This window comes from Artibeus jamaicensis, unplaced genomic scaffold (genome assembly GCF_021234435.1).
Source record: "Artibeus jamaicensis isolate MK-2021 breed Jamaican fruit bat unplaced genomic scaffold, CSHL_Jam_final contig_233, whole genome shotgun sequence".
Classification (NCBI taxonomy): domain Eukaryota; kingdom Metazoa; phylum Chordata; class Mammalia; order Chiroptera; family Phyllostomidae; genus Artibeus; species Artibeus jamaicensis.
The window spans coordinates 34,698,690-34,711,427 of NW_026521486.1; the positions used below are offsets into that span (position 1 = coordinate 34,698,690).

At 40.1% G+C, this 12,738-nt stretch overlaps 1 non-coding gene across 1 annotated transcript; it reads right to left on the reverse strand.

The window, feature by feature from the left end:
* Positions 1 to 12,381: 12,381 nt before the first annotated feature.
* Positions 12,382 to 12,484, reverse strand: LOC119049063 (U6 spliceosomal RNA). Its single transcript, XR_005082436.2, has one exon. It is a non-coding gene; the product is annotated as a U6 spliceosomal RNA (small nuclear RNA).
* Positions 12,485 to 12,738: the final 254 nt, after the last annotated feature.

Genomic DNA, 12,738 nt, shown 5'->3' on the forward strand with positions numbered 1-12,738 from the left:
ACCTTACCCATGATGTACAACCATATCTTGCACATGATCCTTTACCCTTTTAGTTCAATGTAACCTTGAATGTAAGCATTTTAAGTGTTGTGTCATAGCTATTAGAATTAAGCAATGGGTTCTAATAAATGCTTGAAAATACAATTTGGGATACTCCAGATCAAAGATCAAGATCCTCATTTTTGTGAAACCAAACAAGAAGATTGTGAAACTTCAACCAAATTATGAGAAATAAAGAGGGACATGACTCGTTTCTGTCTTACTGTTAAAGACCCATAATATTTCCATTGCTCTTATCCTGATGTTGCAAAACACTAATCTTCTCTCTTGCTTGCTGTATTTCTCAACCATTTGAAGTTAGAGATATTAACATAAATTTGTTCAGAGTGCAAGTCAAGGTCAGTATCTAGTAGTGCAATGATTACACTAGTGGGTCTCCCTCCACCTCCAGACCCAGGCCTTCCCTTCAGATGCATGCTGAGAAGACACTTTATTTATTCTTACCTTAGATATAACATAAGAAAGTTATAATCTTTCATTGGTTCTCATTTCTCTAGCTGAGGCCAAGGGGGATCTATGGTTTCCTTCTAGGTTGGAAAAAAATTTAAGTTCTCTGAAAGACTGAATGATTTAATGGAGTGAGAATTTATTTTACCTTATTGCTGAATCCCTGCAAGTTTTCTTTGGTAAAAATGGATCCAAAGACTAAAGAAAAAAAATTCTCATTGTTCAAATTAGAGTTAAAGGTATAATAAAATTTGCAAAAATCAAAACACACACTCAGAATCTTGACCCTGTGTATTTTAAGTATATTTTGTTGATAATGCTATTACAGTTGTCCCATTTTTTCCTCTTTATCCCCCTCTGCCCTGTTCCCCCCCCCCCCCCCAGCAGTCACCCTGCTTAGCTCAAGTCCAAGGATTATACATATAAGTCCTTTGGCTTCTCCATGTCCTATACTATTCTTAATATCCTCCTGTCTATTTTGTATCTACCAATTATGCTTCTTATTCCCTGTACCATTCCCCTACTCTTCCTTCTATCCCCTCCCACTGATAACATCCACGTGATCTCCATTTCTGTGATTCTGTTCCTGTTCTAGTTGTCTGCTTAGTTCATTTTTGTTTTTATTTTTGTATTTTAGGTTCAATTGTTGATAGTTGTTTTTTGGTCATTTTACTGTTCTTAGTTTTGATCTTCTTTTTCATAGATAAGTCCCCTTAACATTTCATATAATAAGAACTTGGTGATGATGAACTCCTTTAACTTGACCTCATCTGGGAAGCACTGCCCTTCCATTCTACATGACACCTTTGCTGGATAGAGTAATCTTGGATGTAGGCCCTTGCTTTTCATGACTTGGCATACTTCTTTCCAGCCCCTTCTTGCCTGCAAGGTTTCTTTTGAGAAATCAGCTCATAGTCTTATGGGAACTCCTTTGTAGGTAATGCTCTCCTTTTCTCTTGCTGCTTTTAAGATTCTCTCCTTATCTTTAATGTTGGGTAATATAATTATGATGTGCCTTGGTATGTTCCTTCTTGGGTCCAACTTGTCAGGGACTCTCTGAACTTCCTGGACTTCTTGGAAGTTTATTTCCTTCACTATATTAGGGAAGTGCTCCTTCATTATTTGTTCAAATAGATTTTCCATTTCTTATTCTTCCTCTTCTCCTTTTGGCACCCCTATGATTCCGATAATGGAAGTTTAAAGCTGTCCCAGAGGTTCCTAAGCCTCTCCTAATTTTTTTGAATTCTTCTTTCTTTATTTTGTTCTGGTTGAATGTTTATCTCTTCTTTCTGCTCCAAATTGTTGAATTTGAGTCCTGGTTTCCTTCCCTTCACTGTTGGTTCCCTGTATATTTTTTTTAATTTCACTTTGCATAGCCTTCACTTTTCCTTGATTTTCCATCTGTACTCAATCATTTCTATGAGCATTCTGATTACCAGTGTTTTGAATCTGCATCTGATAGGTTGACTATCTGTTCATCTCTTAGTTCTGTATTTGGAGTTTTGATCTGTTCTTTCATTTGGGCCATATTTCTTTGTCTCAGTGCACATGTTATGCAGTAAGGGGCAGAGTCTCAGGTATGTACCAGGAAGGGGCAACCCACCTCACTGTGTTATGGTGCTATCTGTGGGGGAGGGGTCAGGAAGGGAAAAATGCCACTTGCTCGGCTCTCATCCTGCTTTCAGTCACTTCCCCCACTACTTGCAAGTGCATTGCACCCTTCTTGTGCTGATTCCTGGGTGGTAGACTTTTGTACATTCTAGGACCCTATGAGCCCCACCAACAGACTCTCCTGTGAGACTGGCAATTTCTCCTGTGGCTACAACGCCCAGAGGTTTTTTGCATCCAGAGGTTTTGAAGCTTTCTTTTCCTGGTGGTAGAACCCTGGTTTGTGTGCTCTGTCTTGCTTCCCAGTTGTTCCTCCCAGTTTATCCACAGGAGAATGTGGGACCACCCGGTCCCAAGCCACACCTTCCCATGTGTTCTCCCCCCCTCAGCTGCCTGTCTCTGCCCCTCCTACCGGTCTGGATGAATGCTCCTTCTTTAATTCCTTAGTTGTCAGACTCCCATACAATTCAATTTTCTGACAGTTCTGGTTGTTTTTATTTTTAAATTGGTTGTTACCCCTTTGGCTGTACAAGGAAGCAAAGCATATCTAGTTTGCCTCCATCTTGGCTGGACTCAAACATGTGTTTTTGATTGTGAGTTCTGTGTTAACAAGTCTTTTAAAAATGCTCTTGACATGTGATCTGGAGTATCCCAATATTGTAATCTGAAACATTTGTTAAGTATTCATTGATTAATTATAATAATTATGTTATAACATCAAAATGTTTACATTATAATGTTAAATGTTAATGTTAAATTAAAAGTACAAATGTTCATAAGTAATCTATGGGTTTAATTATGTACATCATATGTCAGGCAATACACCAATTCAGACAGGAGTTGTGTAGATGGTTGGAAATGTAACTATTCTCCCCATGTGTTTTCCAAAATGTAGTTATATTGTTTTTACAACAAGAAAATCCACTGGTGTTTGGCACAGCTAAAAAATATAAAAACCTCATTCAAAAGACATGATTCTATTCCATGGGGTCTTGTAAGTCTTTTCCACTCTAATGTCCTTCAGTTCACTCTGCTTGAAAACCAGGCCTTGAAGTTTGTCACTCACTGTCTGGAACAGCTAAGCCTCTGGAATCTTAAATCCCATATTTCATCCTTAGACCACAGCTTCCTCTCTTTCTAGCTCTTTTTACCTTGGAACCTGTTTTGCAACATCATCAAGGGGTCCAGTTCCTTTTGTCTTATGTTATTCCTAGAAAAGCCCATTTTTCCTGCCTTGACAGCTCCCGATTCTTGACTCATCAATTCCCCCAAGACAATGGTTTGTCATGTTTCCTCTTCTGCATTCCAAAGCACTGATTTCCCCTTCCCACAGATTCATTAGATTGGGAGAACATCTAATCTTACAGGTATATTGAGAGACTGAATCCCAATCAGGAAGCAACTTAGGCCACTGCTTATGGCCGAGATTGGTAATTGCCTCCTCCACATCCTTCTCCTTACCAACAGAATCTGATTTTTATTTGCGTGACAACACGCATACCCAAAGATTACATTTTTCAGAGTCTTAACAAATAGAGATAACCAATAAGATACACGCAGTAGTCATCTGCTTAGGTCCCAGAAAGCTCTTTGAAGGAAGTTGACTCATCTGGGAGGTGTGCTTCTTGGGCCTTTCCCCTTTCTTGCCTCTCTATGTCTTTAGCTGAGATATGACAGCTAGAACATTAGCAGAAGTTTTACAACCATGAGGAAACCTTCACAAAAGTCTGTACATGCTAAGTATAGTGAAGCAGAAGCCTAGAAGGAGTCCGGGGGACACAGAAAATATTGTATAGTTACAACATAGCCCTGAACCACCTGCTTGCAGAATTTTTTGTGTGAAAAAAAATAAACTTCTCTCTTTTTAAAGTCACTATTATCTGGTGATTGTACCTAATAATTTGGGAATCACTAATAAACACATTATTTCATTCATACATTTACTGTTTTGAGTTCAGCATTATGTTACAAGTTTAGGAAAAAATGTAAAAGTAGAAAAAATAGTTTTAGAGTACAACCAAATCCCTAGTCCTTCTATTTAAAGAAAGACAGACATGCCTTATAAATCAAGATGAACTTCATGGCCATGTATGATATTTTTCAAATGCACTAAAAAGTATAGGTAACAAGCGTGATGGGTTATAAAAGATGGCAGAAGTGAAATGTGGGATGTAGTGATTGAGAAAGAAGGTGATGAGGCTTGAGTTGAACTTAAAAAAAGACAGAGAGATGGATGGGGAGAGGGTGAAACCATTTCTCTTCATGCTGGGAGGGAAATCATGGGCAACAGCTCTAAAAGGAAGATAAAAATTATGTTCAGGATGCTAAGGACCAGCACCTGGCTGGACACACTCTGCTCTCAGGTGAGCCCTCAGGTACAACAGCCAGCCTCTCTGTTCAGGGGCTCTTCCCCTTTTGAAGATACCACATGTTTATAGCATGCATGGAGACTGCAGGTTGAATCCTGTACAACACTGTCAGGGGCACAGGAGTTTCACTGTACAACACTGAGCTTCCTACATAAGGTTGTGATAAGAATACGGAACTGCCTTCTGACCTGGCAATTCCACTGCTGGGATTGTACCCTAAGAATCCTGAAACACTAATTCAAAAGAACCCATGCACCCCAATGTTCACAGCAGTGTTATTTACAATAGCCAAGTGCTAGAAACAGCCTAAGTGCCCATTAGTAAATGAGTGGATCAAACAACTGTGGTACATTTACACAATGGAATACTACATAGTTGAAAGAAAGGAAGAACTCCTACCCTTTTGTGACAATGTGGATGGAACTGGAGAGCATTATAATAAGTGAAATAAGCCAGATGGTGGAAGACAAATACTATATGACTTCACCTATAAGTGGAACCTAATCAACAAAACAAGGGAACAAAACAGAACCAGAGACATGGAACTAAAGAATAAACTGACAGTGACTAGAGGGGTGGGGGGAGGGGGACTGCAGGGGAAAGAAGGGGCAGGGTCAAGTCAAGGAACATGTATAAAGGACCCAGGGAAAAAGACAACAGGGGTGGGGGGGTGCAGATTAAAAGTGGAAGGTAGGGGGTGAGTAGCGAAGAGGAGAATAATGGGGGGAAATGGAGACAACTGTAATTGAACAATACAAATTTTCTAAAAAAGAATAATAATTGTATGGGATTACTGTATTTCACAGCCCTGGGTCTTCGTGTCCCAACTTGTCAGCTAATGCCAATGGTGTTTGTGCCAAGTGAAATCACTCTTCATGGTACAGTTTATTGAGTCCTCTTTGACAGACAGGAAATTGCCTGGCTTCCTTTACACAGGGAGTGTGCCTTACTCTGTTTTTTGTCCTCTTAGGCTGTAGTATATCATGCTGTCACTAAAGGTTTTGTTGTAATCTTCTACCAAATAATAACATAACTGGATCCACTCATCTTCCCATGGTCACGGTTCAGAAAGCTACACTGGCTAGTCAGTTACTTATGCTACCCTTATGCAATATTTAGCCATCTGTGTACCACTGGTATAAGAAAGAAAGAAGAAAAACACTGAACATAGTGAAAACTAACACATTTCTATTTCCCTCTTTCCAGTACAGATCCTAACATGTCTCCAGGCACTGTTAACTGACCCTTTTCTTCCCTCATGAATCAGTTCCTATCTCTTCAAGTCTTTGACATTATTAAACGCTATTTCTCAGATTTCTTCTACAGCCATTTAGTGTTTCAGCGCAAGGCTAATCTTTCAGTAACTCAATGCTTTAAGCAAAGGCCTTAACCTGCACAAACTCTCTTAGCTTGTTTTAATTTTGATGACCCGACTTCATTTTCTAAACCTGGTAGTGTTTTAAAAAATATATCACAGGCTGCGTGCTGGGCATGTCGCAGACCAAACTCTTATCACCTCGGAAGAAAGGTCTTTGGTAAGACTCTCAGTAGACGGGAGAGGAAACACTGAAAGGCACACATTTTTTTAGTTTGAACTATGACATTATACAGTTGAACACTGATTATTTCTATTCAAGATCTTACAACAAATGAAAAGTTAACTATTCTATTGTAATTGGAGCCCGTACCAGCTATGAGAGGAAAATTCACCGCTTTCTACTAAGAAGATTAGAAGCTGTTTCTAGCAAGGCAAAAACCAGTTATTAAAGTTTTCCAGCTAAATAAAGGCTGCGTGTTACTGGGGATGTGTAAGCAATTAGCTCCTGCCTTCACACACAGGACCCATCGAGTGGGTTGCAGGAGAAGCGTGGGCAGGGGCCTAAGTAGAGCCCTGTTTAGCCACACCTAAACACATTTTCCTGCCTTTTACAGCTGGCATCTACCCTAAGACACCCCAAATGAGGTATGAAGAACTTAAAACCCCTTTTTACAGAGAGTTAAAGTGGATTCAGGATCTGCACAGAGAACTTCAAATCCTTGCTCTATCCCTTACTGGCTGCAGATCATAAGCAATTCATATAAACTCTTTGAGCAACAATTTCCCATTCTGTAAAACAGTGTGAATAATACCTACTGTTCAGGGTTATTGAGATATTTAACAATAATATACACAAAGTATCTGGCATATAAGGAGGTTTCAATACATGATAAATATTGCTATAAATATAACAATTCTCCACATTTCCCCCCAAATACACACACATGGGGGTAGGAGGTGAGAATGGGTAATAATTCTATGCTGTTGAAAAAAAAGAGGTCTATAGAAACATTTTTGTTACTTTATCATTTCACCATTTCAGGCATCATATAGAGCTTACCCAAGCTATGGATTTTACATCAGGTTGGCTTCCATTCAGAGGGACATATTACTTTAATTTCCCAGGGAACAGACAAAAAAACCTTTTCAGGGCAGAGGGAGAGATTGCCCATCAGTCATATCCTCCTCAAAAGGCTGACCGGTGCGAGTTCACCTGGCCAACCAGCCTGAGTTCACCTGAGCTCTTTTTGCAAGAGCTTCAGTAATACAGCCATAGAAAGAAAACAAGTGAGATGTGTGAAGGGGAGTGAGCAGTGAACATTCTCTCCCTCATTCCTGCTTGCCACCCCCAACCACGTACACGTCATTCTTGACATTATCTGCCTTTCCAAGACAGAGAAACAAAACAGGGACCTTCTTTCTTAAAATACTACCTTTAGTGCCTGGCATTTGACCATGTCTCTGCGAGTCTGTAGTGAGGGCATGGTGCACTGCCCAGATCCTGTTGTAGGCTGAGCTCCTCTTTCCCTCTGCTGCTGGGGGAATTAACTGCCTGTTGATGACTCACAGCTGACTTCCTCCCCAGGAATTGCCCTCAGTCAAAGGGAGCTGCCTTGCTGTCCTAGAGAAGACAGCATCCAGTGACTACTTGAGGTGAAGGTGCAAAGGCCCTGCACCCTTGCCTCAGGTGAGGAAGGGCCATTCCAGCTCTAGACTCTGCAAGGGATCTGCTGAAGCAACTGCCTCACAGTTCCAAGTTTTCTCCTGTCTCCTCTGAATGGATGCTGACTCTTCTCTTTTCTCTCCCTCTCTAGTAGGTGTTCCTTAGAGTTCTCTCCAGTTGACTTCCTGCAAGCAAATCTCCATCAGAGCCTGTGTACAAAAACTCAGTCTACAAATCATTCTGAAGATCAAGCAAAAGCCAGATAAATACTCAAATATTTAACAACTTCTACATATCTTAAGTGATGCAATTGAAGGTGGGGACTGTAGAGAGTCCAAGGGGAATCTTAGCTTGCATTAGTGCTGTAGGGGACAAAGGAGAAACTGGGCTCCAGCTCTGGGAACAATGACGGGACACCTGCCAAGGGTTTTGCAGTGTGTCCTTCTGGACTACATGTGCACAGAAAGCAGAGGGGCATGATAAAATGCCAGTCATTGTCCACTTCAAACAATTCAGATTCCATCCCGAGGCTAGCTGAAAACTGGCTTGGGAAATAACAATGACGTGAGCAAATACAAGAAACGATCACAATAATGAGCATGAGTAGGGTGCTTTACAGATTACAAAGCATTTTCGAACACAGCCCGTTCCATCCACATGATGGAAAACCACCAGATGAGTAGGCTTGTTGTTGTTACCACCATCTACGAATGAGGAGATGGAGACTGGTTCAGAGAACTTCTCCAGGTCACACGCCTGAGCCAGGGCTCACATGTAGTCGTCTCTCCAGGCTCTGGGCACATTCCCCTATTCAAAGATGCTTATCCTCAACAGTACCAGCTTGATATTCTCTCCTTGGAAATTTTATCACAGAAAATTGAGTGCGTAAGACAAGGAATGAGGTCAGAAATATGAACCGCTTACTTCATAAAGGTAAATTATCTCTCTTCCCAGAATAAGGCGCTCACTCAGTATCAAAGATTTTTTCATGGTTGTTGTGAGGACCAAATATGAGACTCTTTAGAGACTCCCTGATTTTGATATGGGAAGCTTTGAAGAACCTTTGTTTACCCAAACCTCAAGCACCCTAGGAAGAATGATAGGGCCGTTTGGGAAAGCAAACAGCAGGATATTCACAAGAGCTAGGACTAGCACCCCCGCAGCTACAACTAACTTCCACATTTAGCCTTTGTACTCTGCTTCTGCCACATAGCTAGAACTAACTTCTACATTCCGCTTCTGTATCCCGCTTTGCTACGTAGACAGGAAGACCCCGTAGACTATATAAACCCCAAGACTCCTTTGTTCGGGGCTCAGAATTTGGAGACTGACTCCTCTGGGCCCATACACATTAATAAACCTTGTACTCCAGAATCCCTCGGTGTCTGGTTGCTTCATTTTCCTGTAACATTTTAAGCCATTGAAGTAGGAAGCATGTGGTGTTTACCTGTGGAAATTTTGTGCCCTTAATAAATTCAGCCTTTGTTTTCTATGAGACCAAACCACTCAGACTCTTTGCTTAAGAACTCACCTGAACTGAGAAACACAGGCTTCTTCAGAATGACAAGGTGAAGGAATTTGGAGTAGGGATAGGGAACTGAATAGTGATCCTCTCCGAATTCCGAGTAGGGAGATGAAGAGTGTATTGCCTGTAATTCCTCTCGTGATTTCATCGTTTTGTTCCCCCCCCGCCCCCGTGAACATTTGCTATGTTTACTGCCTGACATGGATCTATCTGAAGAAGCAGCCATGAGAGTGATTTTCAAGTATATATATATTTTTCATAACCTCAAAAATGTACAGGCTGCTGAAAAAAGTAGCTGAGAGAAAATCTAGAAAGGATTGCTATGCGGACCTAAATGCTGCATTGAGGTGTATGGGGCCTACAATATATATGTATCTGTCATATTCCATGAGGGAAATGTGGGTTAAATATTCTTTGTTTGATATTCTACTTAGTTTTCTTGAACCTCTCAAGCCATTGTCATTTCTTGAACTGCATTACTAGAACCCACAAAGAAGATCAAACCTGAATTTATTAAGAGGATACACTCAAAACTTAAGTGTTATATGATTTGGTTTCTGTTAGGTGGATTGCACATTTGCTTCAGTGTGATTTGCGAGAGGCTATTCTTAAGTTGCTCTACTTACTAGCTATTCTGATACCCAGGGTGTCCATTTATGGCATGCCAGAGGGAAGCATAACATTAGGAGTAGATTTTTCTTACAGCAAAGTGGTAAATCTGCATGAACTTTTTCAACAGAACTCTGAATACACTCCAATCTGGAACACATAATTATTTCATGCTGACTAAAATCAAGAAGAAATGTGTGACTATACTCACAGATGTAATTACAAATTACAACCTATGCCTCATCACTTCCATGCACTCAAAGTCTTTGCTGGATTTCTTCACTTCAGCTTAGCCAAAAGGCCGAGAAGCAATCTTTGCTGGATTTCTTAAAATGATGACTCCTTATTTCTTTAATTGCATGGAATTTTGAGTATAATGTGACATTGTGTCATTTCCAGGCAATTTATAATGCCTGACAATATTGGTTAGAACTTGAGGAACAATTCTGATGACATTAAAATATCTTCACAAGCAAACAGAAAAAAATTCCTCTCCCTCTCTCTTTTATATTTATTTCATTTTTCTTTTATACACAGAATGGTAATAGTCTACAATAACTCCTGGATTTTTTTGAGTGTGATTGAATGTTGAAACTCACCACTTTATAAATATGATTTGACTTTTTTTACGTAAATGCGTCATAGCCTATGACTGTCAGAAAGAAGCTCATTTGCCATGTCCCTGTCCATTAACCCAGCCTCTGAGATACTGCCTCATATTTTCCCTGTGTACTGGGCATTTTTCCACCTGGAAAAAATATCATATCATTTTTTAATTTGAAGTTTTCACTTATTTGTTGGGAACTGCCCTGCCTGGTTTCAGGAATTGTAACTGCCTCCCATGTCTAAGTGAGCGACCTCCGGAATGTGGGCCACAGGAGACAAAGCTTGTCTTTGGCAGCAAGCGCTGCTTCTGCTTCTTCCCCTGCCCCCAAAGTGCAGTGGATGTCCATGGTGGGTACAACCCCTCAGAGGGGCAACCTAGGCCAGACACGATCACTTGGGAGGCCATCATGGAAGGACTTGGGGGGCGGGGACAAAGAGGGAGCGATGGACACCCCCCCCCCCACTGTGACATAGCCCAAGTTCCCATTTCTGTCTGGGAGAAGCTGCCTGGCTCTAATCCACTTAAGCCTAAAAACCTATGCTGGGGAAGGCGGTGCAGCCCTGTGCTGGAAAGGGCGGGTATCAGGGTAAATCAGGCATAAGAAAGAATATGTAAAATTCTGTAAAACCTGCTTTGTTTAGAATGCTCTCATTTAAATGATAAGGGTCCAAGCAAGAAGTTTGTTCCTCAAAGTTTTATTGCTCATTAGCTATCTGACCCTGACTAAGAATAAGCCCTCACAGTTCTTTGAATGATATCTACTGTTTGATCCTTACCTGTATTCTTGTGCAAAGGAACCCAATAAAAGCTCCTTAAGCAGGGGGCTCTGGGCCCTTCCCTTTTGAGGGATCAGCCACCTTTCCTCCCCAAGCAGATCATGTCTTGGTAGTGTTTAATTTCCAAGTAAACACTTGGACAGGGGTTGGGGTGGGGATAAGCAGGACAAGTCACCCCCACACTTATTTATAAAAATTTTAAATAAACCCAAATCTAGTACTGACACCAGGTAACCCCACTACTTTTACTTCTGTTTTATTTAGAAAATACTTATTCTTACAAATACCATATGATCTCACTGTTAACAGGAAGCTAAACAACAAAACAAACAAGCAAGCAAAATAAAAACAATGACACTGAAATCGAGGACAGGGGGACAGCAATTGGAGGGGAGAGGGGAGGGAATTTCAGGGGAAAAGGGGAAGAATTTACAGGAACTAGTATAAAGGACACATGGACAACAACTAAAGGGGGTGGAAAGGGGAGGGAGGTGGGGGGCACGGGGGGATGGGCTGGGAAGGGAGTAAAAGAAAGAATACTGTAGTTGAAAAATAATTTAAAAAATAAATGAATTTACAAAAGAAAAGAAAATACTTATTCTTTTTTTTGTTTTAGGTCTCTAAGCAAGTCATTTGTCTATGACAGAATTTATTTTTCAATCCCCTGATAACTTTAAAAAATCTTTCTCAAACTTTTGCTCTGACCAAATGCTTATTTGTATCATTACAGAAAAACAAAACTTTCCCCCAATCGATTATGTTTCTTGGGCATTTAATTAGTCTCTACTTATTCCTGGTTTCCAATAGTTACCCAGGTAGAGAAATTAAGCATTGTAGACTGTGTTTTTTTCCTATAACACTTCCAATAAATGGAGGCCATTCTGAAAATCCATCAAGAATGTTCTATGGCACTATAAATGAGGAAACCTTTTCTTACCTTTCCCCTTGGCACACTAAAATCAAATTTTATCTCCTTTGTGAAGTTTTCTATGATTCATCCCATTCCTATTTGAGAATTAACTCATCTGCTTACGTGAGCAAAACCAAGCCTATTTGGAAATCCGTGACTGAGATCACTTTATCCTCGAGTCAAATGGGATAGAAAACTGGTTGGATGAGCTCATGGAGCTATTTTAAGGTAAATAGATAGAATAGTAAGAGGGTTTTTGTTGAGCAACCTTGACCACTTCATTGCACAATGGTTTTAGGGTCAAACGAATCTAGTGTGGGCTCAGCTAAATGAACACAAACTTATTTACTTACAGATGTAGGGCTATCTGTATACTCTATTTCTTTTTGGGAGAGCTTTACAGTTTGTCTCTCTTTAGAAATTTTTCAATATTTTTAATTTTTGAAGTTTTTTATTCTTTTTTTGTTTTTGTTGTTCAAATTTTCCTTTAAAAGTTTGGAACACTTCATGAATCTGCATATCATCCTTTCACAGGGGCCATGCTAATCTTCTCTGTACCATTCCAATTTTAGCATACAAACTGCCCAAGTGAGCGCAATTTGGTCAATTTCATATGAATTGTTCACAATAAACCCTTTCTACTTTCCTTTAAATGTTGGTACTAATGGAAACCAAAATCAAGGATAGATACATTAAATGTATAAGAACTATAATTAAGTTTGTTGGATCTGTAGTGTGAGTTTCTCCCTTTCATTTGAGATGTTGGTCACCAGTGTTCTTTCTCCTGTTCAGTCTGAATAAAGTTTTAACAATTTTATTGATCTTTTCAAGGCACCAGATTTTAAA